The sequence below is a fragment of the Labrus mixtus genome, chromosome 6, assembly GCF_963584025.1.
Source record: "Labrus mixtus chromosome 6, fLabMix1.1, whole genome shotgun sequence".
Taxonomy (NCBI): domain Eukaryota; kingdom Metazoa; phylum Chordata; class Actinopteri; order Labriformes; family Labridae; genus Labrus; species Labrus mixtus.
In genome coordinates, this window is record NC_083617.1 from 33,061,275 (window position 1) to 33,067,274 (window position 6,000).

The window sequence follows — 6,000 nt, forward strand, 5'->3', positions numbered from 1 at the left end:
GAGAGGCCCTGGAGCTCTTCAGGGAGTGCTGGACAGCAAGTGTGGGGCTCTGGGAGCCCCTGGGTGGGCTGGAGGAGTGAGACAGAGGTCCTGGAGCTCTGCTGGGAGTGCTGGGCAGCAAGTGTGGGGCTCCTGGGGGCTCTGGGAGCCCATGGGTGGGCTGGAGGAGTGTGAGAGAGGGCCTGGAGCTCTGCTGGGAGTGCTAGACAGCAAGTGTGGGGATCATGGGGGCTCTGGGAGCCCCTGGGTGGGCTGGAGGAGTGTTAGAGAGGGCCTGGAGCTCTGCAGGTAGTGCTGGACAGCAAGTGTGGGGCTCCTGGGGGCTCTGGGTGCCCCTGGGTGGGCTGGAGGAATGTTAGAGAGGGCCTGGAGCTCTGCTGGGAGTGCTGGACAGCAAGTGGGGGGCTCCTGGGAGCTATGGGAGCCCCTGGGTGGGCTGGAGGAGTGAGACAGAGGGCCTGGAGCTCTGCTGGGAGTGCTGGACAGCAAATATGGGGCTCCTGGGGGCTCTGGGAGCCCCTGGGTGGGCTGGAGGAGTGTTAGAGAGGGCCTGGAGCTCTGCTGGGAGTGCTGGACAGCAAGTGGGGGGCTCCTGGGGGCTCTGGGTGCCCCTGGGTGGGCTGGAGAAGTTTTACAGAGGGCCTGGAGCTCTGCTGGGAGTGCTGGACAGCAAGTGTGGGGCTCTGGGAGCCCCTGGGTGGGCTGGAGGAGTGTTAGAGAGGGCCTGGAGCTCTGCTGGGAGTGCTGGACAGCAAGTGGGGGGCTCCTGGGGGCTCTGGGTGCCCCTGGGTGGGCTGGAGAAGTTTTACAGAGGGCCTGGAGCTCTGCTGGGAGTGCTGGACAGCAAGTGTGGGTCTCTGGGAGCCCCTGGGTGGGCTGGAGGAGTGTTAGAGAGGCCCTGGAGCTCTTCAGGGAGTGCTGGACAGCAAGTGTGGGGCTCTGGGAGCCCCTGGGTGGGCTGGAGGAGTGAGACAGAGGTCCTGGAGCTCTGCTGGGAGTGCTGGGCAGCAAGTGTGGGGCTCCTGGGGGCTCTGGGAGCCCATGGGTGGGCTGGAGGAGTGTGAGAGAGGGCCTGGAGCTCTGCTGGGAGTGCTAGACAGCAAGTGTGGGGATCATGGGGGCTCTGGGAGCCCCTGGGTGGGCTGGAGGAGTGTTAGAGAGGGCCTGGAGCTCTGCAGGTAGTGCTGGACAGCAAGTGTGGGGCTCCTGGGGGCTCTGGGTGCCCCTGGGTGGGCTGGAGGAATGTTAGAGAGGGCCTGGAGCTCTGCTGGGAGTGCTGGGCAGCAAGTGGGGGGCTCCTGGGAGCTCTGGGAGCCCCTGGGTGGGCTGGAGGAGTGAGACAGAGGGCCTGGAGCTCTGCTGGGAGTGCTGGACAGCAAATATGGGGCTCCTGGGGGCTCTGGGAGCCCCTGGGTGGGCTGGAGGAGTGTTAGAGAGGGCCTGGAGCTCTGCAGGTAGTGCTGGACAGCAAGTGTGGGGCTCCTGGGGGCTCTGGGAGCCCCTGGGTGGGCTGGAGGAGTGTGAGAGAGGGCCTGGAGCTATGCTGGGAGTGCTGGACAGCAAGTGTGGGGCTCTGGGTGGCCCTGGGTCATATGGAGAAGTGTTAGAGAGGCCCTGGATCTCTTCAGGGAGTGCTGGAGAGCAAAGGTCAGGCTCTGGGAGCCCCTAGGTCAGATGGAGGAGTGTTAGAGAGGGCCTGGAGCTCTGCATGTTGTGCTGGACAGCAAAGGTCAGGCTCTGGGAGCCCCTAGGTCAGATGGAGGAGTGTTAGAGAGGGCCTGGAGCTCTGCAGGCAGTGCTGGACAGCAAAGGTCAGGCTCTGGGAGCCCCTGAGTCAGATGGAGGAGTGTTAGAGAGGGCCTGGAGCTCTGCAGGAAGTGCTGGACAGCAAAGGTCAGGCTCTGGGTGACCCTGGGTGGGCTGGAGGAGTGTTAGAGAGGGCCTGGAGCTCTGCAGGTAGTGCTGGACAGCAAGTGTGGGGCTCCTGGGGGCTCTGGGAGCCCCTGGGTGGGCTGGAGGAGTGTTAGAGAGGCCCTGGAGCTCTGCAGGGAGTGCTGGACAGCAGGTGTGGGGCTCTGGGAGCCCCTGGGTGGGCTGGAGGAGTGTTAGAGAGGCCCTGGAGCTCTGCAGGGAGTGCTGGACAGCAAGTGTGGGGCTCTGGGTGGCCCTGGGTCATATGGAGAAGTGTTAGAGAGGCCCTGGATCTCTTCAGGGAGTGCTGGAGAGCAAAGGTCAGGCTCTGGGAGCCCCTAGGTCAGATGGAGGAGTGTTAGAGAGGGCCTGGAGCTCTGCAGGTTGTGCTGGACGGCAAAGGTCAGGCTCTGGGAGCCCCTAGGTCAGATGGAGGAGTGTTAGAGAGGGCCTGGAGCTCTGCAGGAAGTGCTGGACAGCAAAGGTCAGGCTCTGGGAGCCCCTGAGTCAGATGGAGGAGTGTTAGAGAGGGCCTGGAGCTCTGCAGGAAGTGCTGGACAGCAAAGGTCAGGCTCTGGGTGACCCTGGGTGGGCTGGAGGAGTGTTAGAGAGGGCCTGGAGCTCTGCAGGTAGTGCTGGACAGCAAGTGTGGGGCTCCTGGGGGCTCTGGGAGCCCCTGGGTGGGCTGGATGAGTGTTAGAGAGGGCCTGGAGCTCTGCAGGTAGTGCTGGACAGCAAGTGTGGGGCTCCTGGGGGCTCTGGGAGCCCCTGGGTGGGCTGGAGGAGTGAGACAGAGGGCCTGGAGCTCTGCTGGGAGTGCTGGACAGCAAAGGTCAGGCTCTGGGAGCCCCTGGGTGGGCTGGAGGAGTGAGACAGAGGTCCTGGAGCTCTGCTGGGAGTGCTGGACAGCAAAGGTCAGGCTCTGGGAGCCCCTGGGTGGGCTGGAGGAGTGTTAGAGAGGGCCTGGAGTTCTGCAGGTAGTGCTGGACAGCAAGTGTGGGGCTCCTGGGGGCTCTGGGAACCCCTAGGTGGGCTGGAGGAGTGAGACAGAGGGCCTGGAGCTCTGCTGGGAGTGCTGGACAGCAAGTGTGGGGCTCCTGGGGGCTCTGGGAGCCCCTGGGTGGGCTGGAGGAGTGTTAGAGAGGGCCTGGAGCTCTGCAGGTAGTGCTGGACATCAGGTGTGGGGCTCCTGGGGGCTCTGGGAACCCTTGGGTGGGCTGGAGGAGTGAGACAGAGGGCCTGGAGCTCTGCTGGGAGTGCTGGACAGCAAGTGTGGGGCTCATGGGGGCTCCCAGAGCCCCTGGGTGGGCTGGAGGAGTGTTAGAGAGGGCCTGGAGCTCTGCTGGGAGTGCTGGACAGCAAAGGTCAGGCTCTGGGAGCCCCTGAGTCAGATGGAGGAGTGTTGTGAGAGAGGGCCTGGAGCTCTGATGGGAGTGCTGGACAGCAAGTGTGGGGCTCTGGGTGGCCCTGGGTCATATGGAGAAGTGTTAGAGAGGCCCTGGAGCTCTTCAGGGAGTGCTGGAGAGCAAAGGTCAGGCTCTGGGAGCCCCTAGGTCAGATGGAGGAGTGTTAGAGAGGGCCTGGAGCTCTGCAGGAAGTGCTGGACAGCAAAGGTCAGGCTCTGGGTGACCCTGGGTGGGCTGGAGGAGTGTTAGAGAGGGCCTGGAGCTCTGCAGGCAGTGCTGGAGACTAAGTGTGGGGCTCCTGGGGGCTCTGGGAGTCCCTGGGTGGGCTGGAGGAGTGTGAGAGAGGGCCTGGAGCTCTGCTGGGAGTGCTGGACAGCAAGTGTGGGGCTCCTGGGGGCTCTGGGAGCCCCTGGGTGGGCTGGAGGAGTGTGAGAGAGGGCCTGGAGCTCTGCAGGTTGTGCTGGACAGCAAAGGTCAGGCTCTGGGAGCCCCTAGGTCAGATGGAGGAGTGTTAGAGAGGGCCTGGAGCTCTGCAGGAAGTGCTGGACAGCAAAGGTCAGGCTCTGGGAGCCCCTGAGTCAGATGGAGGAGTGTTAGAGAGGGCCTGGAGCTCTGCAGGAAGTGCTGGACAGCAAAGGTCAGGCTCTGGGTGACCCTGGGTGGGCTGGAGGAGTGTTAGAGAGGGCCTGGAGCTCTGCAGGTAGTGCTGGACAGCAAGTGTGGGGCTCCTGGGGGCTCTGGGAGCCCCTGGGTGGGCTGGATGAGTGTTAGAGAGGGCCTGGAGCTCTGCAGGTAGTGCTGGACAGCAAGTGTGGGGCTCCTGGGGGCTCTGGGAGCCCCTGGGTGGGCTGGAGGAGTGAGACAGAGGGCCTGGAGCTCTGCTGGGAGTGCTGGACAGCAAAGGTCAGGCTCTGGGAGCCCCTGGGTGGGCTGGAGGAGTGTTAGAGAGGGCCTGGAGTTCTGCAGGTAGTGCTGGACAGCAAGTGTGGGGCTCCTGGGGGCTCTGGGAACCCCTAGGTGGGCTGGAGGAGTGAGACAGAGGGCCTGGAGCTCTGCTGGGAGTGCTGGACAGCAAGTGTGGGGCTCCTGGGGGCTCTGGGAGCCCCTGGGTGGGCTGGAGGAGTGTTAGAGAGGGCCTGGAGCTCTGCTGGGAGTGCTGGACAGCAAAGGTCAGGCTCTGGGAGCCCCTGGGTGCGCTGGAGGAGTGTGAGAGAGGGCCTGGAGCTCTGCAGGTAGTGCTGGACAGCAAGTGTGGGGCTCCTGGGGGCTCTGGGAACCCCTGGGTGGGCTGGAGGAGTGAGACAGAGGGCCTGGAGCTCTGCTGGGAGTGCTGGACAGCAAGTGTGGGGCTCCTGGGGGCTCTGGGAGCCCCTGGGTGGGCTGGAGGAGTGTGAGAGAGGGCCTGGAGCTCTGCAGGTAGTGCTGGACAGCAAGTGGGGGGCTCCTGGGAGCTCTGGGAGCCCCTGGGTGGGCTGGAGGAGTGAGACAGAGGGCCTGGAGCTCTGCTGGGAGTGCTGGACAGCAAATATGGGGCTCCTGGGGGCTCTGGGAGCCCCTGGGTGGGCTGGAGGAGTGTTAGAGAGGCCCTGGAGCTCTTCAGGGAGTGCTGGACAGCAAGTGTGGGGCTCTGGGAGCCCCTGGGTGGGCTGGAGGAGTGAGACAGAGGTCCTGGAGCTCTGCTGGGAGTGCTGGGCAGCAAGTGTGGGGCTCCTGGGGGCTCTGGGAGCCCATGGGTGGGCTGGAGGAGTGTGAGAGAGGGCCTGGAGCTCTGCTGGGAGTGCTGGACAGCAAGTATGGGGCTCATGGGGGCTCTGGGAGCCCCTGGGTGGGCTGGAGGAGTGTTAGAGAGGGCCTGGAGCTCTGCAGGTAGTGCTGGACAGCAAGTGTGGGGCTCCTGGGAGCTCTGGGAGCCCCTGGGTGGGCTGGAGGAGTGAGACAGAGGGCCTGGAGCTCTGCTGGGAGTGCTGGACAGCAAATATGGGGCTCCTGGGGGCTCTGGGAGCCCCTGGGTGGGCTGGAGGAGTGTTAGAGAGGGCCTGGAGCTCTGCTGGGAGTGCTGGACAGCAAGTGGGGGGCTCCTGGGGGCTCTGGGTGCCCCTGGGTGGGCTGGAGAAGTTTTACAGAGGGCCTGGAGCTCTGCTGGGAGTGCTGGACAGCAAGTGTGGGTCTCTGGGAGCCCCTGGGTGGGCTGGAGGAGTGTTAGAGAGGCCCTGGAGCTCTTCAGGGAGTGCTGGACAGCAAGTGTGGGGCTCTGGGAGCCCCTGGGTGGGCTGGAGGAGTGAGACAGAGGTCCTGGAGCTCTGCTGGGAGTGCTGGGCAGCAAGTGTGGGGCTCCTGGGGGCTCTGGGAGCCCATGGGTGGGCTGGAGGAGTGTGAGAGAGGGCCTGGAGCTCTGCTGGGAGTGCTAGACAGCAAGTGTGGGGATCATGGGGGCTCTGGGAGCCCCTGGGTGGGCTGGAGGAGTGTTAGAGAGGGCCTGGAGCTCTGCAGGTAGTGCTGGACAGCAAGTGTGGGGCTCCTGGGGGCTCTGGGTGCCCCTGGGTGGGCTGGAGGAATGTTAGAGAGGGCCTGGAGCTCTGCTGGGAGTGCTGGACAGCAAGTGGGGGGCTCCTGGGAGCTATGGGAGCCCCTGGGTGGGCTGGAGGAGTGAGACAGAGGGCCTGGAGCTCTGCTGGGAGTGCTG